Source organism: Strix aluco, chromosome 8, assembly GCF_031877795.1.
Source record: "Strix aluco isolate bStrAlu1 chromosome 8, bStrAlu1.hap1, whole genome shotgun sequence".
Lineage (NCBI taxonomy): Eukaryota > Metazoa > Chordata > Aves > Strigiformes > Strigidae > Strix > Strix aluco.
This window is the reverse complement of record NC_133938.1, coordinates 17,874,173-17,901,710: the sequence shown is the minus strand read 5'-3', so window position 1 is coordinate 17,901,710 and position 27,538 is coordinate 17,874,173. Positions and strand designations below refer to the sequence as shown.

General features: G+C 38.3%; 1 long non-coding RNA gene across 1 annotated transcript in view; it reads left to right on the top strand.

The window, feature by feature from the left end:
- The window catches only part of LOC141926837 (uncharacterized), a 38,801-nt gene extending 12,768 nt beyond the window's left edge, over positions 1-26,033 (top strand). Inside the window, exons 2-3 of the long non-coding RNA XR_012624219.1 lie at positions 24,454-24,530; positions 26,002-26,033. This is a non-coding gene — a long non-coding RNA (uncharacterized LOC141926837). The remainder of the gene's footprint in view (positions 1-24,453; positions 24,531-26,001) is intronic.
- Positions 26,034-27,538: the final 1,505 nt, after the last annotated feature.

Here is a 27,538-nt window from a genome sequence, read left to right as displayed (position 1 = left end):
TTCCTGTGTTTATTGCTAATGTGAGCTTCCCACTGTTTCATTAAACAGGCTGTTGCAGCATCCGATTTTCTTTAGCAGATTTCTATCACAGCAGTTATTGTCAGACTTGACAGACTGGCAGCTGGAGATATGAACCAGGCATAGTAGGAAAAAATTTAGGTGTTTAAGGACTCTTATCTTTTTCAATTGCTTCTCCTTTTTTTTTTTTTTTGTTTTGTTCTCTAAACTGAATTTTGTTCCATTATTCTCCCAAACTAGAAATGTGGGCTTTAAGTTTTCTCTCCTCTCCCATGAGTAGGAGGTGGGTTACAATATGCAAGCTGATCTGGAATAAAAAAGAACAAGGGATTGCAATGTAGGCAAACATCTACTAGAAGTAGCATATTTCAGTCTATTTTCCAGGTTTAACATTAGATTTGTGGGTTAGTGTAGAACTGGACATTTTGGATGGCTCCTTGTGGACTGTAGCGGTGTGTTTGAGTACTAGTATGCATGAGGGAATTAAGCTTCATAGGAAATGTAGCAATATTTGGGGTTTTAAATTTTTTTCCTCTGAAACTTCTGCTGCTTGTTGAAGTCTGAATTTTTTTCTGTGGAAGCTCTTTCAAAGAGGAAATTTGTGAGCTAAGCATGCACTAAGCATGAAGGTCATGGAAGTGTGTCTGGTTTGGAGAAGTATTATCTGGAAGCATTAACATCTGAATTAAGTCAAGTGAATATGCTGTAGAAACTATCCAAATTTCTGGAAAAAAAGTACCGGCCAACTTGCATGAAAAGAATTTGCTGTTTATGTTTGAACAAGTATGCGTGTGTGCTAGAGGGGGGGAGAAGATCGTGCTTAAAAAAATAAAGGTTTGTCATCAACCTTGTCAGTTGAACCTCCAACAGAACAAATGGATGTGTTTCTGAAGCACACAGATCCTATTTAATAACACCTTTCTGGAAAAAGTCTATATATGGTGCCTGCAACATTCAAGAGATGGTATTTAACCTCTGATTAAAGCACCAGCAGATCTGTTAAATTTTGATTCTAAGAAACCAAAAAATGGCTCTCTTCCTGACTTGTGTTAAGCCTCTGTGGTCACTTGGATTGTTATTTATCATCACATTGTTCTTCTCCAAGTGGATCAGTTCAATCAGTCATATCATTTTTCTTGGTTTCACTCTTTGATTGGATAGCTAATTAAATATTAAAGGGGATGTAGCAGAGATTGCATACTTGTGTAATTTCTGTTTCTTTTAATTCAGAAAGTTCAGTAGGGAATCTCTGGTTTTCAGAGGCTTTGCCAAGAACATGAAGGCAAAGGAGACTGAACTGCAGCACACAGATGGTGACTGTGGTTTTGCCAGTGCAGAATCCTCTGTATGAATTGAATAAATCCAGTTTATTGGACTGAGTATGTGCAGATTATCTGAACAGCATATGTATAGTAATTCTAACGTTTTTTGAGGCCTGTCTCTATGTATATATGCTTTAAAGGGGATACTATCATATGGCATTCTTGTGTGATTGGCCAATTATTTGGTTATTTTATCCATTAAGTCTTCTTTTAAGGTAGGGTTGCAGATAACTTTTCTGCTTGTTCTGAGATTCCCAGATGTCTAAAGGCTGTAGAATGTTGTAAGCCAAAGCATAGGATCCTGTAAAAAAGAACTTCAATCACAATGCATCTTTTGATGCTTAGCATTAGTGAATTACTATCCCACAGAAAGTCAGTTTTGCCCTAGAAAATAGCCTGACTGCTTATCAACTTCAGAAAGTTTAGCAGCAGCTCATTAGCATCTCATAAGTAAAAGGTTTGCGTTTCTAGAAAGTTCATTTGTAGAAGATGACTGAAATAACAGGAGTGGTGGCTTTCTGTTTCACCTTGTGGACAGCGATTCAGAAGATAAGACTTTTCTCCTTATAGTGAGTTCTCTGAAGACAACTAATTTAAATTCAAAAATGCCAAACTTTTTTTGGATCAATTAGCAACTTTGCCCTGAGCATGTTAATAACTCTCCAAATGAAGGAATAATCTTCCCATTTCTGCAGGGTAGTCCACCTCATCTAGGGTTTTTTTTAACCATTACTGTGAAGACACACGTGCCTAAAATACCATCTGCTGTGTATTTTTCATGCCTTTTTGTTCTTAACAAGAGTTCTGACCCCTCAGTCCTTCTTCTTGTGTTGATTGGGTGTCATTTTTGTAAGTAGAACAAACTTCCTTAATCAACTCAGCAAAGCAGAAAGATGGATGGAACCTGCTTTCCAAACCTATTTCCAGATATAGTGGAAAGCACTCAGTGGAGGCTTTTGTTAATTTAAACTATTGAGTTGACAGTCTTGGCCACTCTCTTCCCCCATAGGATGGGGAATACAAGCTTTTTGGCTCCTGCTTTAGCCACACATTGTGTCACTGAAGACTGAATGGGTAGATGCAAGGATAAAGGAGATAGCTGAATTACTATGCTCATTTCATCTTCTTTTTAACTATTGAGATTTCAGAAATGGTGCCGATTAGAATAAATTGCAACTGCAGTTTTGGCATTCATATGAATTAAATTTCACAAGTGAATTGAATTCTATATAATGACTTTCTTACAATGGTTCTAATTCTGCTGGTTTTACTTGCGCAGAAGTCCTATTGAAGTCCCCATAAGAACTCTAGGATCAGCATTTAGTATTTGCCTCAGTTCAGTAATTGTTTTCTTTTATGCGACTTTTTAGAGCGCTCTGACAAGCAAGGAATGAACAGCTTATCTTATCAAGATTTATAGTCAATAGCTTCTGTAGTCTTGTGAAGAAGACATCTGCTGTGCACATAGCAAGGTTAAAGTGATTGCGCATCAAGTAAATACAAACTTCAGCTAGTATTTCATCCTGAAAACCAGTCTGAACAATACTTAGATAACTTCACGTAATGGAAGCCCTTTCATAATCTTGACCCGTATACAATTTTGTCAAATCCAAGGTCAGATAGAATTTAAAAAATAAGCTTTATTTGAACTTCTGTAACCATGATTTCACATTTGTAAGCATGCTCTTTAATAAAAAAAATACTACAATTGTTTGGTGTTTTTTTAAAAAAAATTATATAAGTCTCAGAGTTTGATCAGTTGTAATAGAAAAGAAAATATTATCTATTTGTTTAGGAAATGTCTTCTAAACCATTACAGCTGCAGACAAAAGGAGTTCATTTCAAATTGATTAATGTGCTGTAAGTATCTGGAATTGCTTGGTCCAGTCACTTTGTTGCTTTCTCATCTCTCTGAAAAATCAAATGAAGCATCTCTGAAGATTCCTGATTGATGCTGTCAGCTTTGTACTGATATTACAGTGCATTTCAGGAAATGTTCAAAGTGGGGCAATAATTTTCAATCTATTTTCAAGTATGCTGCAGTAAAGTTTTTCTATCAGATTATACAAAAGCCATTTCCCAAAGAACTATGCATTTTTGTGTGTTGTGCATTTGTGGGTGGGAGCTTTTACATATGGATCTTTATAAATATGCATGAGAAAATGATGTATTGGTGATATTGCCTACTTCTGTTGTACCATGCCAAAGTGCTTTTTTTTTTTTTTTTTTTCTTCCATAACCCATACTGCCTATTTCTCTTATATACAAGCGCCGATTAATTTATTTTCTTGGAAGCCATGTGTAACTTGGTTTCATTTCATAATGTATGTACAAATTTTCCAAATCTTGCTACAGAATGGTTCAGGATCAAATCCGGTAATTCATTAGTAAGAATGTTAAAGTACAGGAAACTGGAACAAAGAAGATTATTTTCCTCCTAAAAAGGGAACTTGGACAAGATAGTATTGTTAATTCCTATATTTGTTTTTCTCAGCTTGCAAAAAAAAGCAGGAATTACCTGAAATTATCAATTCTGCAACATCATGTGTAGATATGATTTGGCCAAGAGAAGTTCATGCACTTAAGCTGCATGAAACTATATAAAAATCTTACTGCTGATTTGGTTACTTAGAATTCAGTGAACAAATAACTGTTAGTCAACAACATAAAAATACAGCAAGAGGAGCATAGCCTTTTGTATCCGTAGGCTGTACATGCAAACTCTGCAGGAGATCTTGGGCTGTAATAGAGGTGGAAATATGGCAGAACTCTCAAATTCTTGCAGGAACCCCCTCCAGTCCATAGCAGAATGGCTGGCTGCTCTCCATGCCGTCACTGGCTGCTGGCCAGCACCAGTACTCTGTGACCTCTTCTGACGCAGCTCATAGGGCATGAAGGATGAGTTAATGATGATTCAGGCAGCATTAATGAATCAAATTTTAAACATGGATTCTCACCCACAGTGGTGTTGGAGAAGAAACCAGGGAAGAGAAACCTTCTCTTAAATTTAGATTTCATGTAGGTGAATAGAAGGTACCTTTTTCCTCCTATTGCCCCCATAAACAGCATTGTTAGTGTCTTTTCTTGCTACAGCAGAAAAAAAGAAATAACTGAATTTATTAGCATATTATATTGCCATGTTTTGTATAGAATATCTTGTATGTAAACTCTGAAAGCTGCCTGAAATATAATTATCAGCGCTTTTCTGTCTTATTTTTAATCTAAACCACAATGGAATATCCTGGTTCAGGAAAAAAGAACACATTTAAGCCTGTACTTAATTTCCATTGGCTCTAATGAGGTTAAAATATACTTGTAAATTCTAATTAGAAAGTAGGAAAGATTATTTCAAAATATTCTGAAAAATGGAATGCTGACCCCTTAAAAATTAATTGAACATGTTTTATAAAAAGTATTCTGCTGTCTTTTGAGAGCAAAACAATTCTGTCTTGAAAATCTGGAAGTGGAGCACAAACACGATGAAACTAGTCTCAGGATCATTGTGAAAATTCATTACATAAGGTCCCCTAATGATAATGATTTACCAAAATTATTTATTTTAAGTAGCTGAAGCAGTAACACAAGTGAATATTCTTTTGCAGTATGAGATTGCTAAATTGTGCTCCATTCAGTCTCTATTTGCTTGCTTATTGCTGCAGTGAAATAGGCAAAGCAGTTGCATAATCAAGTCTTTATTGTATCGGTGTAATTTGCATGTTTTCTTTATTGTTTGAGAACCATCACAAATTGTTATGAAATGAATAACACTTATTTTCATGCTGGATGGATGATTGAAACTGCTGAGTGAATTTTTCCATGATATTTTGGGGTTTGTGTGATAAGGAAGTGTCCAGAGACACTCTAGGTTTGTCTGTTATGTGGCAAAGTATATTTTCCTCTATTTTAAACTTCAGTGTATGCAGCCTTATTCTTTTTTGCTGAGGTGATTTTGTGCCACAAAAGCTATCAGTAGGTCTGTGTCCTGAACACCTTCCTTCCCATGAGCATTACTTGCACAAAGTTATCATTACTTGTACGAGCAGTGCAATTGTTTTCAACTTGACTACATTTACAGGGATGTACTCTCTGTAAACTTGGCCCAGTGAGGCCTGCTACAGCTCCATTGATGTAAAAGGAAAAACCGTTCATTTAATTCACTTAAAGTTGAACTAGGCTTACAGTGAGCACTGATGAAGCTCCAGCATGCTGTTTGGAAACATATTCTTCAAAAAGAAAGGCAAAATCAATAAAAATAAATGTGTTTTGTTTTGGTTGGGGTTTTTTTTTTTTTTAATTTAGATATGGGGGGAATGGTGGTGATTGCCTAATAAGGTTGCTACTGGCAAGAAGAGCTCTGTTCTTAGTCTGATCCTATTCTGAGGCTCGATTATCAAGGGCTGTTCCACTGCCTTGTGCTAATCACAGGCCAGTTTGCGGCTCTGTGTTTTGTAGTACAGTGCCCCACAAGTTCCTCCTTTCAAGTACTGCACTCCTGTTCTCTGTGTGTGGCTAGATGTTTTAACCCAAGTTAACAGTTCATAAAGTGTTCCAAAAAAATTCCGCCTCCAGTTTCAGGTGCTATTTTCTTAGGGATTGCAACAAAAGACAGTAATTTTCAGTGTTCCGGTGCCTGCAATTCTTCATTCAGTCTTCATTTACAGAATGCTACAGAGTTTGGCTAAGGCATTTTTTTTCATGTAATGCTGTGTGGCACTGTTTTTTTTTTTCAGTTCCTTTTTCTAGGATGGGGAGAATTCACTCAGTCTGTCTTTTTTTCTTTTTTAATTAGGCCTGGAAATGTTTTGCATGGCATTTTAGCACTTCTTCCCCATTCTATTTTTGTTGTGCAAAGTGACATGCTGGGTCTGTGCTTGTATTTTTTAGTGTTTGCCTTTGGTTGGCACTGTGTCAATGCAAAGCTTTAAAAATGATAAAATACTGACTTTGGGAGAGGGGAAAGGCTGAAAGATTTGCCATATATTTCTTAATTTGAAAATGATAACAGTAGACTTATATACAGTTTATATTAGCACCTCTATTGGCACTGAACAACCTTCTCCCAGGAAGTACATCTTCCAGACTTCCTGAGTAGATGAAATACTTCCCTTCAGAAAGTATAACAATTGCTGCCTGTAGAGTCAGCGACCTTTGCCACCTCCTTGTCCTTCTTGAAATGTCCTGTGCTTCTGGCCCTTTAATTTGATGTGAAGAATTCCTGCACTCGGGCAGCAAGGAGACAGATTATGGCAGGGGCTAGTCAGTATTATGAGAAACATGTAATGAGCCATACAGCCTGCAGAATTCTGGAAAGGATAAAGGGGAGACACTTAAAAACAGTTTTCTCAAAGTAGTCTCATTAGCCTGTGAACCAGGGTTAAGAGATAAGAGAATTCTTGATCATAGACTGGAGCCTGCTTCTTGTGTTTATTGGAAGCTTGTTTTTCTAAAGGTTATAGTGTGTTTTCAAGAAGTCTGATAGCTAAGCTGTAGTAACCTGTCCTGTCTTGATTTTCTATCATTACTGCTTGTAGACTGTGAACTAAATCCCAAATGATAGTTCCATAAGACAGTAACTGGAAATATCTGAAGGTAACCAGAATTTATAGCAAGTTTTGATTCTGGAATCCTTGTATAAGTATTCCTCTGAAATCAAATTGTTTTCACCCCAGGTAGTGCAACCAGAACTGGGTATGGAAGCCCATCCTTCTCAAAAGCTTTTCTCTCATGACTGTTTTAAGATTAAATAGAAAGTTGTTAGGGATATAGCTCCTGGGTAACAATTACACTTACCCTATTGAAAGCATATTTTAGAACTAATTCTTCATAATTTTTATCACTATATAAGGATAGGGAATATAATTTTGTGGAATTCCTTAAATAATTGGAAAAGTCTTTTGTTCTGGAAAAGAGGAAGTGTGTGGGTATGCAGGGGTGGGAGGGAGAGGGAAGGGTGCACAATAGTTCCTACCATAGTACAAACTATGCAGGAACAGAGCTATCAGCAAAGTGGAAAATAGGAATCAGCTCTGTTTCTAAGGAAAACAGCTCCCAGGAGGAAGCAAAAGTCCATATGTAATACCATAACTGCTGATGTGCTGTTCAGCTTTGCTTCCCACAGCACAATGAAAGTTCAGTGTATTTTGTTTCTTAAAGTGGCACCCATGAAATTATGGAAATTCTCATATATAAAATTTAATACAGGGCATCTACTACTATAATGAGTCACCTGCTGCAATGTGTATTTTCCCATGTTCTTCATCTGCAGAGGGGGAGGTGGCAGCAAAAGAAATCTCTTACAATATGGACTGAAGGGGTATCGTAGCGTTCTCTTAACCAGACCCCTGGCCCTAACACAGAGTCAGCTAAGCCTATGATGTGCCAGACAGAGAATTATCAGTATTGAAGAGTTTACAGTTTCCGTAGGCAAATTTCAGTGTTTAACTACCCTTACCTCAGTGCCTAGCTACCCTTATCTAACCCATGCTTATAGACCTGTATTTGTCTTGTTTGTTGATTGCCCAGGTTATACACGCTTAGAAAGGGTCTAGCACTTTGAACTCTGGGTCCCTTATTTCAGCCAGTTAAAAGGTGCTGATGCACTCATCTTGCCTACATTGGAGAGGCAGGAATAAATGTTCTGTTCTTAGAGAGCCTGGTGGGTGGACATGTGATGCAATTGCCTCTGACTTCCTTCCACCCAGGAAACTTAAGCAGCAAGGTGGAGGTGCTGGTGCCCTGGAGCCACATGTAACACGTGGTCAGGGAAGCCAAGGTTTAACTGATGTGAAGTTTTTGCCCCCATAAGTACCCCAAATGTAATATCTCAAATTAAAATAGTTGCATTGGTAAATATTTAAGGTTATAGTCATGCTTCTGCTGTCTCTTGTAACAGTTAGGAAGGCTGAGGTAACATGAGGTATATGATTGCTGTCGGTTTTATGCCAGTAGAAGTTTTGTGTACATGAAGTTATACTGGCAAAATTGTTGCTGCTGTAACCAGTTCTGTGGATTATGGCTTCGTTGTATTGGTATAATGCACATCACTGTCACATTCAGCATAAGGGAACTTTGTGGGTATCCCTGTATTCGAGTGCTTATAGTTATGGCTATAGCATGAACAAACGGCAGGCGTATTTCTGTATGAGATACTAATACTTATTTACTTGTGTTGCTATAACTTCACAGGGAAGTTGGAGACCCTTGAATACAGAGTAACGGAGAAATTTAAAGTCAGCACAGAATATTAGGGTTTTTCTCTTTATAGTTCTCATCAGGAGGCTTCTTTCATGTCTGCTGTTAACAGGTTAACGTCAAAAGTGCAGCCATGTAAAAAATGTTAGTTGAACGCCCCCTAGCCGAAACGATTTTCAGAACATGGCTAAGACAAAGGTTTCCAGGGGATTCCAGTATACAGCTGGGGGGAGTCCCACGTTCAGAGTTCCTCCTTTGTTGGTTTCAACTCAGCCAAGCCGTTACTCTAAGGATGGATCCATTTGCATATCTGTATACCTATGGATAGATTTATGTTCATATACTGGTCCTTTTAGAAAAGTATCTTGCATTAAGGAAGCAATCTTCATTTTCTGTTCCTTTTAATTAGGTTGGTACAACATTTGGAAATATGAGACTGTGTGTACAGTTAGCTTGCAAAACTCATCTGAAAACTAGATTACAAAGCCATAAATGCATTCATATTTCAGAGCCAAATTAAGCAATCCTACAAGTGCAAGTGTAATTGAGCTCTGTGCTTTCTCTGATGTCAAATATTGCACAGGCACTTCTCAAAGCAAGAGAACTCTGCCTTTTCTATTAGTACAACTTACTGATCCTTGAATAAGCCACTAGCATTGGTTTTATCTTCATCAAATTGGACATTTTGATATTGGGAAAGAAAAGAAGGAAAACCTCTTTCTATGTACTTAAGACTTTGTTCTATTATATACACACAATGGCATTGATTCTGCCCGTTCCTTGATCAGACTGCTTCAAGTAGACCTGTCCACAGGAATTTCTCAGAGTTTGCTAACCCTGTATGCATTCAGCAAAAGTTTTGTTGTATCTGACTAGTGAATGGTTTGTATTGTCCATGCTCTCTCTCTCTCTCTCTCCATAAGCCTCATTTTAATTTCATGTTAGAAAGAAATACATGGTCAGTCTAAAAAAGCCAGAGCTATACAAAGTTAAGCATGTCAGGTGATTGCTACTGAGTTTTGGACAGGCTCTGCTGTGAGAATTTCTATGCCCATTGAAAAATTGACACTTAGCTAGAAAGCGGGTGATAGGATTGTTCAAATGGCCACACAGCCCTTCCTTTGCAATGCTGACATCACTGCTTACATGTTATAGAACAGGGTGTTCAAGGATGAAGTAGTATTATTACACTTAGATTAGCCTGGTAGTTGCAAAAATCAGGCTACTGAAGATTAGAGACTATCTATCCTGACATTATCAAATGAGTTTTTGTTGTTTTAGTGCTTTCTGTGCATGTCAGAGTGCATGAAGAGGTGGACTGCCACCACAAACTGTCTGTATATTCATTGTGGTTTGACTGCTGGCTGAGCTCAAACACCATGCAGCCACTTTCTCACCCTCCCTCTGCATGGGAGAACAGGGAAGAAAATTGGAGGAATAAAGGGAGACTTGCAGATTGAGGTAAAAAACAGTTTAGTAATTGTAATAAAATAATAACAATAATAGAAAGTACAAATGGGTAATGCACAATGTGGCTGCTCACCACCTGCTGACTGATACCCAGCCTGTTCCTGGCTAGTGATCCTGAAAGAACCAAGATCCCACCATCGCAATCCCGGAAGCGAGAGGGAACCTGCCTTCTTCCTGGCCGCCCCTCCTTTATATACTGAGCATGACATCACACGATATGGAATATTCCATTGGCTATATGCTCTGGCTGTGCCCCCTCCCAGCTTAAGAAATATTAACTCTATCCCAGATGAAACCAGGACAGTCTCCACCCCTTATTCCATACCATTTATGTTATGCTTGGGTTCCCAATACATTCTAAGTAATCACCATCCCTTTCCTTAGTCTCAGAAGTATATACACAGATATCATTCTCTTAGTCTATGGGCCATCCCTCCAGAATGTGTAATGAGTTCATTTAGTCCATAACTTCTGGTTCCATTTGTCATGACAATCTTTTAAGGCAGGAGGGATGAGGCAGAGTTGGCTCAGTCAGTGGAGCAGGTGACTCTGGTTGCGGCAGGAGGATGGCGTGTAGTCTCTGCTACAATTGGAGTTTATAGTGATGTGTCTGGCGCGATCTATGCTCATAGTCTGTGGGCCAAAGATGTCAATCTCGAGGATGTTGCTGGGCACCAATTGCTGAAATCAGTCCTGACTCTACCAAAGTTCATCTTTTTTTATTAATGTGATGCCATTCATATAATATGTATCAACCGTAGCGATGACGTTATGCAATAACAGGGGTATTTGACAGTTAACATCATACAGTTCAATTCATCAGCTATTTTCACCTAAAATCAAATCCCCTTGAGGCACGCATTGGACTTCCCTGCCCTTCTGTATTACCCACCAAGTGCACCCAGATCCTTGGGCAAAAGTAATTCCATGCATGGGTTTACCTTTACCCAGTGCAGGAATAACCCAGACTGTCTTCCCCATCATATTTTAATGCACACTACAGGGACTTTATCCCCATCTACAGTACATAGAAGGTTTGACTGAGCAGGGCCAAAGTGATTGGCAGATCCTCTAGTATTGACTAACCAGGTGGCTTTTGCTAAATGCATGTCCTGATGTTTGAAAGTTCCAGCACCTATTGCTCTCAGTGTAGTTTTTAGCCATTGTACTGCTCAATTTTCTCAAAGGCTGATGCATGACAGGGGATGTGATATACCCACTCAATGCTGTGTTCTTTGCACCAAGTGTCTATGAGATTATTTCTGATATTAGTCTCATTATCTGATTCAGTTCTTTTTGGGGTGCTATGCTGCCACAAGACTTGCTTCTCAAGGCCTAGAATAGTGTTCTGGGCTGTGGCATGGGGCACGGCATGGTTCCAACCATTCGGTGGCTGCTTTCACCATTGTGAGCACATAACATTTGCTGTGCCGAGTTTGTAGGAGCATAATATAATCAATCTGCCAGGCCTCTCTGTATTTATATTTTAACCATTGTCCTCCATACCAAAGGGATTTTAACCATTTGGCTTGCTTGATTGCAACATGTCTCACATTCATGGATAACTTGTGCAATAGTGTCCATGGTTGTCCACCCCTCGGTCACGAGCCTATCTATATGTTGCATCCATTCCCTGATGGCCTGAGGAGTCATGGGCCCAGCAAGCCTTATGTTGCCAGTCCAAATCCACTCGAGGCACCTTAATCTTAGCAGCTTGATCCACCTGTTGATTGTTTTGATGTTCTTCAGTGGCTCGGCTCTTGGGTACATGAGCATCTACATGACATACATCTACTTGACCATTCACAACCAGGTTCTCTACCCGGGCAGCAATATCTTGCCATAATTCAGATGGGTTTGCCTCTACACTGCCAAATGCTCTATTTCCACTGCTGTAACCACCTGCACAGCGCATTTGCCACCATCCATGAGTCACTATAAAGGTAGAGCACTGGCCACTTTTCTCACTCAGTGATATCTAAGGCCAGCTGGATGGCTTTCACCTCTGCAAAATGACTTGATTCACCTTCTCCTTCAGCAGCTTCTGCAACCTGTTGTGTGAGGCTCCACACAGTCACCTTCCACCTTTGATGTTTCTCTACAATGCGACAGGACCCCTCGGTAAACAAGGCATATTGCTTCTCGTTATCTGGTAGTTTATTATATGGTGGGGACTCTTCAGCACGTGTAACCTCTTCCTCTGGCACCATTCCACAATGTTTGCCTTCAGGCCAATTTTTGATCACTTCCAGTATTCCTGGGCAGCTGGGGATCCCTGTTCAAGCCCATTGTGTGAGTAATGCAATCCATTTACTCCATGTGGCATCAGTTGAATGGTGTGTAGAGGGGACCCTCCCTTTGAACATCCAGCCCAGCACCGGCAGTCGGGGTGCCAGGAGGAGCTGTGCCAACCACTTCCAAAGCAGCTCGAACCCCTTCATATGCTGCCAAGATCTCTTTTTCTGTTGGAGTATAACGGGCTTCAGATCCTCTATATCCCCGACTCCAAAACCCTGGGGGTCAACCCTGAGTCTCCCCTGGTGCTCTCTGCCGACTCCAGGTAGGGCCATTCTCCCTGGCTGTGATGTAGAGCGCATTTTTAACATCTTGTCCTGTCCGAACCGGCCCAAGAGCTACTGTATGAACTATTTCCTCTTTAATTTATTCAAAGGCTTGTTGTTGCTCAGGACCCCATATAAAATCATTCTTTTTCCAGGTCGCTTGATAGAGAATCTGACTGTAATTTGGAATATACATTCCTCATAAACCCACAATGCCTAAGAAAGCTTGCATTTCCCTTTTATTGGTCAGTTGGTACATAGCTGTTATTTTATTAATCACATCCATTGAAATCTGATGACGTCCATCTTGCCATTTTTTTCCTAAAAAATGAATCTCCCATGCAGGTCCCTTGACCTTACCCCGCCAGCAGGAGTAATTGATAATACACTATATAAAATGCTGTCTTCAAGTTCATAAGAAGCATAACAAGTATATTCAGTATGCCTCAAATGCTGAGCAACAACAGTTGTGAGAGAAAAAAAAAATGACAAAGGTTCAGCACTTCCACCCCCTCCAGTTAGCGCTGAGCAAAACCTTGTCTCCCTTGTATTTCAAAAAGCAAAACATAAACTTTTAAGCATTTTGTAAAACAACATAATTTTGGCATCCTGTAAAATATATAAAACCAGAAAACCAGCACAACCCTTATGTTTTCCTTTGTGGATCACTGTTATGTTCAGAGAAGACTCTGCCTGAGATCACTTTATCATGGCTACAACCACAGCCGGCAGACTGGACCAGAAGTTGATGGACTATCTTTTAAGGCCCGTGGCCTTTTTTGTACCTTTAGAGGATCCAAGGCTAGGAGACACACATTGTAGAGTACCTGAAAAAACAAGATAGTAGCTCATTTCCAACCACAGCTACCTAACATTTTAATGATTTAAAGGTGTATTTGCAATAAGTAAAGACCTTTTTTTACAAATATCAATGAGACCAAAATGTCCTGTAAAATTTGAAACTTTTGCACAGTTCTTCACGAAATGTCATCAGAATATGGTCTATTGATAAGACTACAATGACAAGGTATGGCAATCATCCTAAAAAATTCCCTCCACTTTCTCACAGCATTTTTTTTTCTGTATTTATTCTTTATTGTAATTTGAAAAGGGAGAAAATTGCATTTCTTTCTCCTCTGTCTCCATTTCTTTCACTGATTGGGAATCACACTGAAAGTTAAGACTGCTAAATAGTAAGGAGTAAGTACCTTTATGAGGTCTTCTACTTTTTGCTTCATACTGTAAAGCAGTCACCTAAGGCATGCTGCATACGAAAATCACCGACTACACTGGTATTTGTACTTTTTGCATAAATGAAGAAGTGTTGGCTGCAGATGTGATATATTCAGCTAAGAAGCTTATTTGCTGCTAAAACACTTTAGAGGATAATTAGTCTTGAAAAATCAAGAAAAATATTTTAGTTAGACATTAGCTTACCTCTGTTTGTCTTGCAAGTCTTGGTTATGCCAAACTACAATGATTATTATCAGACCTTAAAGAATTACCTACCTACACTAAAATTAAACAAAGATGACACAAACTGTGAATTGCTTTATTAATATTTCTGAACCATTATTAACCAATACCACTACCACCTACTCATTAGTTACTGAGTCCCAAATTTGATACAGTTGCTGTTTTCTGTCAAAGTAGCAAACCATAATAAAAGAGCAGAAGAAATTAAAGTTTGAGCTATGTTAGTTCAGCATATGTTGCAATCTTTTTAGATCATTCTGCCATATTACTTCCATGTTTTCCTAAATAGATAACTATAATTGTGAAAGCTCGGAGAAAGAAGTGGATCCTATACAGAGATATCTAAAGTCATACCAGAGTTTGAGGAATGCATAGCATTGAGTCAGGATTTTGGCTTGTCCTTGCAATTGGCACTTTTACAACAAAGACCTGCCTTTGGATCCCGATTCTTCAAAAAATCTAGTTCTAGACCCTTCTGTAAGAAAATATCAGTATGATGTCCTTCTATTACAGGAACTACAGAATGCTCCTATTACAAACAGATGGGTTATCTAATACTCATTAGTGCCTCAACCATGACATTCTGTTGCTGTTAGTAGAGTGTAATCTATCAGGAGGAAGAACTATTTGTTGCCTGTCCAGTGCTGTAGTAATTCATTATAGATCCTCATTAGAATGGAAAATTACAGCTGTGAAAGTTACAGCATCCTTCCAGGTTCCTCTCTTCTATCCTATCTGTAGGGATGTCTTAGTTTCAAGAAGCAGAAGCACAGCTTTCCCTTATTTCAAAATAAATGTTCTATGGTTGTAGGTGAAGGACGTGAGCATTGGAAGAAAAGCATCACATGGCTGGTAACTTAGTCGTTACATTTTTAACCATGGTGGAAGTTTTTTGCTCTATACAGCCATGCTTAATGCTGTGCTGCTTGCTAATTTTAAGAAATAAGTTCTCTAAGCTCTACACTTTACTATCTTGCTTTACTGTGCACACATGCATATATAAAAATATACCTGACCTCAGGAAGGATCTAAACAGTTTAATTAATATTCACTAACAACTCAGAGCCATGTTGATAAAAGTACTCTTTGTTCATTTGTGCTTTCGGGTGGGTTTTTTTGTTTTTGTTTTTAAATACTTACATGATTGATACAGGCGAAAGAACCAAGGCCAAGAATCAGTTACTGTTAGAAGTGTTGGCATGTGATTTTATGAAAGGTCATGGGAATTAGGGCATTTCTTTCCTTCCCCAGACTATTTAGTGAAAAGGGAAAGAAAAATTAGAACATCTTGAAAAACTGAAAGTCAAAACTCATAGGATTTCATATTATTTTCCTTCAGAGAGCAAGAAAATTCATCCTGACTTTTTACCACTGACATATTATGCCATGAATCCACGGCTATTAAAATTTAGTGAACTCAACTCTGCATATGTCAACAGTGGTTGCCTGGCAGTAGAAGCAAGGTTAAATGTTAACCATAGTCCTCTGTGCTACAGTATGTCTGTCCTCTAATGGAACCACTTGCTTAGTCTCAAGTGTGGGCTGAAGAAGAAAGGATGTGTGGGGAGAATAGGTGTCACAGAACACAGAATTACATGGGAGTTTTGTGTGTAAAAGGTGGCTGCTCTTTGGCTATTTTCCTGTAATCAAACTTTAACACAGTGGTAACCACAGAATTGTATTTCTGTGGTGCATGTCTTGGCTCTCCCTCTTGCTGTAGTGTTCTAATGGGAAATACAGATCACACAAAGAAGTTTCCATAGATTTGAAGAAAGTTCCCTTGCTTGACCAAGGAGTGTGAATGGTTGATAACATGCCAATGTTAGGCCAGACCTATGCAGGCCAAATTTAATCTGTATGTGCAACATCACTAAAGCTGATGGAGGTGGTCCTATTTGCATAGAGCATGCAGAAGTTTGAGACTTCACTGCTCTTGGCTGTCATTCTGCTCCTTGCACTGGTTACCACCCCTGAGGCAAAGCTAGCACAAGATATGTGAGTTTGTATCTTTGCTTATATACATTTCAACCTGATGGATTAATGCAAACTCAGCTTCATTGTTCATGTAAATTAAGATGTCAGGTTTGGAGTGACTAGAGAGAGGTGTGGATTTTTACCTTTTTGCTGTCCCTGCTTAAGGGGATAACCTTTTGCGGAGATAGGTAACTGTTAAGGACGGCAACACTGATCTGCACTAACTTGCCAGACCTTCTCTATCTGAGCTCTAAGTTTGAATTTTGCTCTTTCAATATTAATGGATCTTCTACACATCTCAAAACCACAAGAGCAAATAATACTTTTGCAGTATTCTTAAGCAACAGTTTTTTAGGAAGCTCCTGGCTCTTAATGATTACTGGGATACCTGACCTTGGATTTATATCTAAAACATTAGAAAGCTGACCGTCTCTAATTGCCACTTTAAGTGATACTCAGATCATCATGTCTTGTGTATTTAGAGAGTCTAGGTTTTCGGAGGCTTCTTGAGATTTGACCTTGTGTAAATGCTCTTTAAATTACGCAGAATCATTTCACAAACCTAATTAGCATGTGATAAAATCACTTCAACTCACCTCAATTGACAATAGTCCATTAAAGTAACCCATGTAGATTTATTTGTCTGTTGTTACATATTTACTGACTGTCATTTATATATGAAGAAAACTTCAAGAAGAGAATTGCCCTAAACAGAAATTATAAACCAGTGTATCATATTTGCAGTATATAGCAATATTTGTCTTGACCAGCAAATTATCATGTGTCTCTTCTGAGTAAAAGTAAGTCGTGATCTGGAGGGAGAAAGAGAAAAAAAAGAAATCTGTGCTATGCTACTAGGAGATGCCATTTAATCAGCTAGACCAGTTAATAACTCTTGCTGCCTTTTTTATTTGTCAAGGGCTCAATATTTTTTCAATATGAGGTCTGCTTCAGTATGCTTTAAATGGCAGTTTATAATTAATGGTACTTGAGTGTGTCTCTTATTTCCAAAATTCATACAACATTCTTGGTTACAATTTATACATGATTTTAAAGTATAATTAACATTCAGCTTTACAAGATATATGCAAACAGATATGCAAATTTGGAAATAAATATGCAAACATATAAAATGTTGTTGAATTAAGTAGTCCTTAACATTTTTAATGAAATCAATATTTTATTCATATTTTGCACACAATTTTGAGTACTTAGTGATTTGGTAGTTCTCAGACTTTTGTGGACCATGTCGACAGATTGATTCTCCTATGGCTCATCTTGTCTTCCAGTCTCCTGAACCTCATACTTTCCTTATGGAAAACAGGAGCTAATCCAAACCCCTCTAAATTATTGGGATTCTTTTCAGTTATGCTATGTGGTTATTTGAGATAGTAAACTTGGCATGTTAGTGAAACAGTTTAAAATAATCTTTATAAAAGCTTCATATTGAATCACATTAAAGGTCTGTATAGCCCAGTATACTATTTCTAACAGTAGCACCACCCCCCCCCCCAAAAAAACCTCAACTAGAGAAAAATAGGAAAATATACATCAAATATATCACCTAGATTTTTTTTTTTTCTAGCCTATAGCCTCTTGTGAGTCAAGAAATGCTTGTGGCCGTTTCTATTGCAGTTAGTTACCATCCATGAAATTCTTTTATATATATATGTGTGTATATATATAAAACCTATATATATTCTGACCCTGACCATGTTGGTGGTTCACCAGTTTACTGGTGTCCTTCTAGTTGCAGAGATCCCAAACCCAAATACAGAATTATAGATGTGGTGTAACAAGTGATGAGTCTCTATTCCCTTCCCTCAATCTGCTGATTATGCTGATAATACAGTCCAGGATGATGTGGGCTGTCTTCACTGCCAGACACACTACTTAGCTCCACCTGCCCCGGCTCCAGGGAGAGGACCCTGGCAATCCCTGCAGCCCCAGACCTTGAGAACTGCATCCTCCCTCAGGAGCTCACCTCAGTTAAGACCTCTGATGTGCTAGGGGTGGTTGCTCCAGCTGGTGCTGTTGTCCATATGGAAACCAGTCCATTCCTTCCTACCATGTCACGGTGATGGCTTTTGAGTATTCTGTCTTCCCCCGTCCTCTCCACTACCCCATAACATGTGACTCAGTGGCCTGGTATTTTCTTTTTCTGGATGCAGGAAGCTATTTTCACTGCCACATGGTGCTAGTAGCCCTCACTTGTATAATCTTTTCAGCAAATTTGCTATATGATTCCTGTCCCTGAATGCTTGCTATTCTTCAGCTTTGGCTGGCCACAAACTTGATCCCTACCAAGGAAATGTTATCTCAAAAGGACATGTAGTTAAGATACCCGGAAAGTAAAGGTTTAAAGATGTATGGAATTTTGTATTTAACTGATAAGAGAGAAAACCCTCAGGGATCCTGAGAGAAAATCAGGGTTCTGGCTGTAGTTGCTAGTAAATAACTAGGTATTAGTACTGGGAGACTGATAGGTGCTTCACTGTTATAACAGATCTATATATGTCATGATAATGTAGCAATAGATTGAACTAGGAGGTCAAAAACCACTTGTACTTCAAACTACACCCTTTATAGTGTAATTGTGTAATGCATGCTGAGGAGAGGCACAGGGAACAGTTGAAGGGTTTGGTGTTATAAAGGTCAAAGGCTGAAGTAGCAGGCAGTGTGTAGAGGCAGGCTTCCATTTGGTCTTCATTGCCATCCAAAGCATGCTTTAAGTTTGCACATTTTTGAACTACTGAAAAAAATATTACAGAATTTCTGCAACTGCAGAAATGCTGAAACTAGCAGTTTCTTCAGACACTTAGCTAGCAAAGCCCTCTCCATGTAGATTCTGGTGTTAGACAGGATGGCTTGGGCAAGCGTTGACTTAAACTGAAGGAATTTGAATACCCAAGCATACAAATATAGAGTGGATGAGTTTGGCAAAAAAAATTGCATTCAAGTCATAATGTACCATAGAAGGCAGGAGGCATACCCTATTCAACTTCCAGTTGCAGAACTTGAACCAACATTAAGCTTTACAACACTTCAAGTACTATGGATCCCACAAGATGACTGTCAGCTGAAGAGTAAATGTGGTTTCCTATCCTTGGTTTGCCAGATTACTAATCAAGATCACATGTCTAGGCTTTAAGTCATGTAGGGTACTACATAAACTTCTTACACACATAAAGAACCATGCTGAAGTCTATGTTGTTGATTATTTAAGACTTACTCATTTTAATAAAGTTTGTAGGATTGGTCCCTTACATTTTTTCAATAAAACCTAGAATGTTTCATTTAGTTTACATCAGTGCACAAGTAATCAAAACCGTAATTATATCTCTAAAGAAACATCACTTAAAAATAGACATATGAATGCTGTTTTGATCATTGCAAACTGCTATTTGTGGTGCAGTGTTTTGGTTATGAGATGTAGAAAAATTTATCTGCCCTTGCAGGTGCATGCTCAAAATACTATTTCAGGGCAAGTAGTGCTATAGTATTTTTCTGAAACATATTTATTTATTTATTACTACAGGTATAGTGAGTGAAAACCATACAGCTGCTTTCCTGTACATCTGTGGTAGTTTCAACATTTTTTAGTATATAATTGACTGAAACAAGTAAGACCCAATGTATTTAGCAAAACAGTGTTCAGAGTATGCAACACCCTCTGCCTTCATACCAAATAACCTTGATCTTTAAAAGACTATACGTGCGCAGTTGCTCAATTCCATATGCTTTTTATTCTCCCAGCATATTTCAGGGTTGATTTCTTGCAACATTTTGTTTCTGTGGGCTGGATTTCATTTCAGCTGATTGCCCAATCCCCTCTTCATTCTATTGTAATTGGTTTTTGAATTGTCTCAAATTCTCCAATGGATTTATGACAATCTGAAAATTAACAATGGCCCCTTAATTGCACAGGGCTATGTGATTCACAAAGTCCTTACTTGACTGATCTGTCTTTCCCCCTCACTTCCAGCCAGGCAATCCTGTGTGCTTTTTAAACCAGTGTAGAGGCAGTAAAATGTGTATACATTGAAACTTTTTCTTCCTGGCACTCCATCACTTGGAAAGCAATCTGAGGCTTTTCCATAGGATGATGTATTGGCAGTAACTTATAAAACCCCAAAAATATGGAAACATGTTTTTTGATTATGCTATAAATTGGGATTATTTCCTTCAGGCAGGCGGAAGGACATGCCAGCTGGACTTTATATTTTGGCTGTTAAAAAGCTTTAGGAGCCAAAATTATAATTAGCTCACTCATATTGAAATATGTTCTCCCTAGCTGTATTATTTTTTGCCAGAGCCTGATACAATTCCTGAAAGATGCAGTTCCCCTCAGCACAGGAAATATGCATCATATTGTTGGCATTAACCAACCACCTGTGCAGTGGCTGCTGGAGTGCTTGCACAAGGAGTCAATGAGGCAGTACATCTGCCACCTGGCATGTTACAGGTATGTGTCTGTGCTGCAGGGCAGAGCTGGCTGTAGAGGGCACGGACTGGCTCTTTGAGGCTCAGGACACTGAGTGCAGGGATCTGCACTTTAGGCAGGTGGGGCATGAATTACTCAGAATTGCAGGAGATGCTTCTAAACACCAAATTTGAAGAAAGGCAGGGCTAGTTCATCAACAAACCATCACTGCAAGAAAGTTGCTTGTATTTCAGCAGCACCTAATTTTATGTGTTGTAAAGTGGTACCTAAAGATCCAGTTGAGATCCAGGTGCCACCTATAGGAAGTGACTATTGCACACTGTAATTAAGTGGAGAGAGGGAAGGACTGGCAGGCACAGCTGAAAGAAGCTTCATCAAGGTACTTTGACAGGAAACATGGACAGGATGCAGAAATCTGCCAAACATCCTGAGTGCTTATTGAGGCAACTAAAATCTCACTAGGATAGTTGAGTGGGCCAGTGAGAGTAAAGCTAGCCTGGGAATGTTTTCACTCACATTCCTCTGTCACTCTTCTGATTTTGGCATAGATATACCCACTGTGAGAACTGATCCATACCTTCTGTATCTGACCGGAGTTGAGAATAGGAATGAAGGATACTGAGGCAGAGAGTCATGTAGCGACCCCTTCAGATTTCATAACAAGTCAGACACAGCACGGCAAACAGAATCCAGATTCTCCTGTTTCACAGTTCAGTGCCATCCAATGGTTCATTTTAACTTGAGTTAAAAATGTAACTAACTTTTTTCCCTGCACTGTTTGGACTCTGTATTTGCAAGCTGGATGTTTCATCATATTAGAGGTGGTAGAATGCTTTCACTGAATAGTTCTCAGATTCTGTGTTTGGATGATTCCTTGTATTTGTTTTTTCTGTTTGTGTTGTGGCTGCTCACCAGTTAATGGGGCAGTTTCTCACAATGCACCCATTATCGACTTTTATTTTGGATATTCATTTGATTACTATGATGATTACATACTTGAATATTTTGGATCCTTTTTGTTTTCTTTTGTTTTGTATAAAAGACTCTTTTCTGACTCTCTGTTTTACTACTTTCTAACCAAAGGCATATAAAACTTTTTTTAGGAACATCATTTAGTTTGGGAGAGAGACTGAGAGAAGATTCTAGCATTGGGGAAAAATGAAGAGGGAATATTCAGGGCACAAGATGGTATGTCCATCTGAGCGCTGAGCACCATTCGCAACTGTGGGTTTGTTTAGCCAGCTCTTCCCGATGAAGGGCCCAGGCAAAGGCAGCCGCCCCTGTCGCCTTGGCATCGGCAGGTACATATTCACATCACGGCAGGGGGCTCCAGAGCCGCAGGGAGATTGCACTGAACAGCAGCCAGTCACTCCGCAGAACTGAAAGGCATTTTAAAGAGTACTAAATAGATTAATTTTATTTATTATTTCAATGTAAACCCCTATAATATGTCAGGGAAATGATTAACTCATTATATGCACAGCCTCTTTTCAGTTTGAACGCCCTAACTGGTTTTGAAACTGATTCTTTACAGACATAAGAAACACATGGAGAATAACATTCTTGCAACGAGAAATCAGTGTGCTTATTTTGGTAGGCAAAAAGGAGAAATTCAAAGCTAGAGTAGAAGAAAGATCTAAAAACTAATGGACCACTTACCTTTTCAAGTTTCAAGGCAAGCTGTTAATGTTACTCTATGAGGCTGATAGTAATCCAGCAAGTTTTTTTCCTGGATGTAAGACCTGATGCAAGTTTCACTCCTTAAAATGCTCTTTGTTTTTCATCTGTTGAAAGATTAGAAAAAAAAATGCTTATAATGCTTGAGTTGAAAACTTTTATACTAATATTAGTAGTATTCAAAGGGGCAGTTTAATGCAGATTTGACTTCTTAAGTAAGAGACTGTACCTTAGTTTTGCTTGGACCCCTGAATTCATGGTAATATTAGTTACCATCTCTAACTCTGCTTTCTTCACATAAGAATGACTACTCTAGGGTATGCTACTACCAGACCATACCGAATCACTAAATGTTTAGAACAAAATGTTTAGAACTCCAGAAAGTAAGCATAAAGTTGTACTACTTGAAAATGACTAGTTTCCATGGTGAAAATTTAGAAGGATTGTAATACAGCTTGTAACATCTAGAAAATGTTTTATTTTGATGGACCATTTTCTGTGTTTTGAAATCAGTGAAACATAAATGATGGGAAGGTGGTAACAAATATGAACAGGGTAAAAACTTGAAAAAAGGGGAATACTCAGGCTTTCATGCTTCATGTTCTGGAAAATACTAGTAGCTGAACTGTAAAATCTTAATTTTCCTGTAAGTTATACAGTTATGTACTTGCAAAGGCAGTATTTTATCTTTCTCTTTAAAGCTGGATGTGTATTATGAAATCAGTTGGTTTCCTCACTTTTTGTTGGCTTATCTCATAATTTAGTTAAATTTTTTTTTGGAACTAGCTTTTCATTAAAATACATGATACCACAGTAATTCTCTTAGTTGTTTATATTTTGATAGGACTGCATGTTGCCAAAGTAATTCTGATTATGCTTTCAAAAATCTCCAGTAAGCAAAATGCGTTGGTAGCAAATATCTCTTTTTTTGTTTTTTCTTTCTTCATGGGTTGGGAAGAAGGAAATACATATGTTTGAGGAAAGGAAAAAAGTTTGTGTGTGCTTCAGACCTGATTCTAGCACCTTTGTTTAGTATAATATTACTGAGAAGCACTGTTTTGCTATGTCCCTAGTGATTTACTACAGAACAGCAAATGTAAACAAAGATCAGTAATCCCATCAATTTAAGTGCAATGCTAGATACTTGTCTTGTTTGATTCTTACCTCTTGTTTTTATATATGGAAGCCAAGGTGTACAAAGGAAATTGATACTTTGCTAAGGCTATTTGATCTGAAGTGAGTCTTGCTGTGAAATAAGTTTTGTGTTTTGAAATTTGTCTGCTCTGCTGTTTTTGCCTAGAGAAACTGTAGTCCCAAGGCCACTCTGCCAGCTGAGGATAACTCTACTGTAGCAGTTAACAAATGTTTTCAATGCACGGACTTATTTCTTGACAATATTCTCTTAATTACCTACTGTGGACCCAGGGGCTCCATGGGCCTCAAAGTAAAAAGCACGTACTACTCTAACATTTCAGCCAGATCATCTGCAAACTCTGGCTGATGGTGACTATGTCATAGGAGCCAATAGGAAGTCTGTTACGCTTCCCTCAAATGTGGGTGGTTAACCATTAGCAGTTACCTAAGATAGCATTATATCTATTTCTACAGTGAAAAAGAAGCTAGAACTTTGTTTATGTGGGAGAAAGTAAGGTAAGAGTGAAAACTGTGACACAATAAGGGTGAAAATTCATGCCTGTACAGAAGTTCTCTGTATCATTTGATGGCTTTAATACAGAGAAGTGGCTGTGCAGAATAACAAACTATAATTCCTCTGAATTTACCATTGAATAAAGATTCCTCAAAACCAAAAAAATAAGACCCATGAATAAATGAATAAGCAATGAGCTGTCAGCTGAAAAGAAGCAATGAAAAACTAGAGAGAGAGAGAAAAATGAAAGAGGATTAGGTGCCAAAAACAAGGTGCCAAAAAAATCAGGGTCTGTCAGATTGGTACAAGCAATGATCCCTGGTTCCTCATTAGTTCCATATACAGTGCATGTTGCCAGAGTCCTTTGGTCCTACATTAACTTACAAAGTATTTTGATAAACAATTTATTCTTTCCACAAGAAGTGCCAGTGGAGACAGGTAAGAAAGGAACCCATGTATAGGAGCAGTCATGTAATAAAGGCACAAAATGCAAACAGGGGTTCTAAAAGTTTACTGAAATATGGATCTCATCTAATTCAGTGATCAGACCAACAGTCATTATTCTTCTTAGGTCTTCTATAGATCACCAAAGAACATAATTTTCTAAATTCAGCAATTATTGTGATTCAAATATTATAGAAACACTAAAGGTACTTCATTGTTTTTATACAGTGCAAGTGATATAGAGAAGAAGCCATGCAATTATCCAGCTCTACTTACACCATTAGGGAGTTCTTTCTGGATCACAGGTAAGTCAAGATAAATATTTTGGCTTTTGGTTTATGGGTACAGAGCCTGTGGTCAGCAGTTGGTATTTGGCATGCAGCTGCCTACTTTATCCATTTTTATGCACTAACTAATTTCCTTGATGTAGGGATTTGGGGATGGGGAAATAATTTCATAAATTATAAGCAAAATCTGTTTCATCTACTTCATTCTGGATAGCCATTGCATAAAAACTGTCAAAAACATATTGCTCCAGGTTCATCCCTGCTGCAGTTCCATTGATTATAGTGGAGTTAAATCAAAGATGAATCTGTCTGCTCAATTTAAATCTAATGATTGGTTAGAAAGTCGGGGGGAGAGCCCTGTCTAAATCCAGTGCTGTTTTATCCTTGTGTCAGCATTTAATTCCATTTGCATATAAGCCTATTTCCCTTCTCTAAATTTAATTTGTTAGAGCTTGGCCCTCAGCAACAACAGCAACAACAAAGTAATTGCATGCAGTACTGGGCAATGGTGCCAATACAGCATGTGCTATAAAAATGTCTCACACAAATTTATAAAATGTAGTCATTAGTGACATTCTATCTGGTAACAGCAGTATCTGGATATCTGAAAAAAAAAAAGCGTTGAGCTACCTCATGGACATGTGACATCTAATAATACACATATAAAGAAGCATTTTTTTAATATCAGCTATTAATTGTGGCCATTTCACCAAAGGAAATGAGATATTCATGTCTTACATGACCAATAGGAGTCATCCTAGATTTTCACTGAGATGAGATAAAACTGGCTGAGGCTTAGTTCTTAAGCTACCCTAGATATCATCTGTCACTTTGTGTAAGGTACTTGTGCTGCCTGACTTAGCAGGCTTGTTTTAAACTGGGCAGGAGTGGTTGGCATTGTCACAATATACCTTGTTTGTTTAGCTGCCACACTCCACTGCAGTACTATTTACTATGTTCTCATATCACCTAGCCTCAAAACGCTCAGCCCAGTCTTCATTTAGACCTTTCACCTGGCCATTTTAGGATGAAAAGATTTTTCTTGGTGGACTTGACCTGATCGACGGTCATTCCAACTCAGTTGTTCTTCCAAAGGTAGTGCTACCTGCCTCAAGTTTATAGGATCCTTTATTCTCATTTTATTCATAGGATCTCTTTATTCTCATTTGTGGAAAGAAGACACTGATGCCAAGATACTGGCCTGGGGCACTGTGCAATATTGTGCAGCTAACAGAGCCTGGAAGAGAAGCCAGATTTTCTGAATTAGAGCCACATGCTCTGTGCCTAAGGCCATACTATACATACAATATATAGCTTATGAAGAGTGGAAAATAAACACACATCTTCTCACTTTCTGATCTCTATGTTTAGATAAATCTGGTTATTTCCTAACATCAGATCTTTTTGATATGTATTGTTCCTCCTATGGATAGGAAAGCCCACTATTACCGTTGTTACTTACTCCCATTACCTCTTGATGCACTTGCAGCCTATCCTCAGTAGGATTAGAAGGCACTCAGGACCTTTCAGGAGGCACTTACCACTATACAGGATTAGGGTAAGCCTGCCTTTGATGTTTTTGTGATCACACCCATCTGTCATAACTGAACATGAAGAATTAGACTTTATTTTTATTTAATGTTCTAGTTATGTTTAAAAGGTCAAACATAAAAATATATTATTTTTTTTCAATTTGCCTGCTTTTCTTTAAAAAAACAGTGAGGATATGTTGCTTTTTTAATACATACACTAATGCTTGAAAAGTTAAAAAACCCCACAGTTTTTATCAGAATCAGCAAATAGATGTGGTTTCACCTGATTTTAAGTTTTAACAAGTGCACTCCATTTCACACTCCTTCCTCTCCTTCTATCCATATATTCATTACAAATGTCAGATAAGGCTAATCCTTCATGTGACATTACTACAGATGGTTACATAGGGGACTTAAACCAGATGCTGATTGTCTGGATAATCTGGATAAAAGCTGATAACCTAAACCAAATCCATTTTGTGTATTACTCATGCTAACAGTTAAGGTATGTATAAAATCTTTATTTCCCTTTAACACTTTACATAACTCTCTTGCTTTCCTCTTTTTATACTTTCAAGGTTTTTATTTTGGAGATGGTTCTTCTACCTCTCCCACTGTCCTTCTACCTCAGGTAAATCCTGCATGTATGTATGTATGTAAACAAGATTTGGGGAAGGGAGAGACACTTTCTACATAAGAATAAATACTAAGTTTATCTTCTGTTTTAAAATTCCCGTTGGGTTGAAAATTGGCACTCTTCAACAGGCATACCTGAAAAGTAACTTTAATTTCTTTCATATGAATAGGTTTAATGGAAGTAACAGCAGGAAAAAAGTAACTCCATGTTGTACTTTCAAAGAGTCTTTGAAGTTGAGTGGTTAGGATGAGAGCTGATAGGAGTGGCCTTCTGGTGAGTGGCCTAGACCCCTGACCAGACTTCAGTGTTTGGAACCCATTTTTCTCTCTCTAGAAGTATCCTATCATAAATGGGATTTACTCTGAATATTATGTATACCTTTATTCAGAAGATTTTCGTTTAGTAATAGTGTTTGTGTGCTGAATTGGGGGATTCACAAAGACTAGTTAGTCTATGAAGAACTCTATGTGTGTATTAAGCAACCAATTATTTACATGAGAAATTCTGTGACATAAACATGCTTAACTACAGAAATGTAGACAACACTCAGAATATGTGCCGTATTATGTTATATTTATTCCACTGGTACATACATATTCCCATTAAACAGAAGGATTCCAAGTTATAATAGACTTAACTGAAGAATGCACTGGCTGTTTAAATCTGATATGGGAGACTGCAAGTTTAAACTAACCAAAGTACTGAAGTGTGGTTCTGACAGGGGCAAAAATATGATGACAGTTAGAGTCTGGGATCTCAGCTAGAAATGCTTGTAGAAGGACTCTATACCACTCCCCTTCACTTCCTTCTTCACGCCCCAGGGCTTCTGTGCTTGTGTTTGAGATGAAGTAGGAATG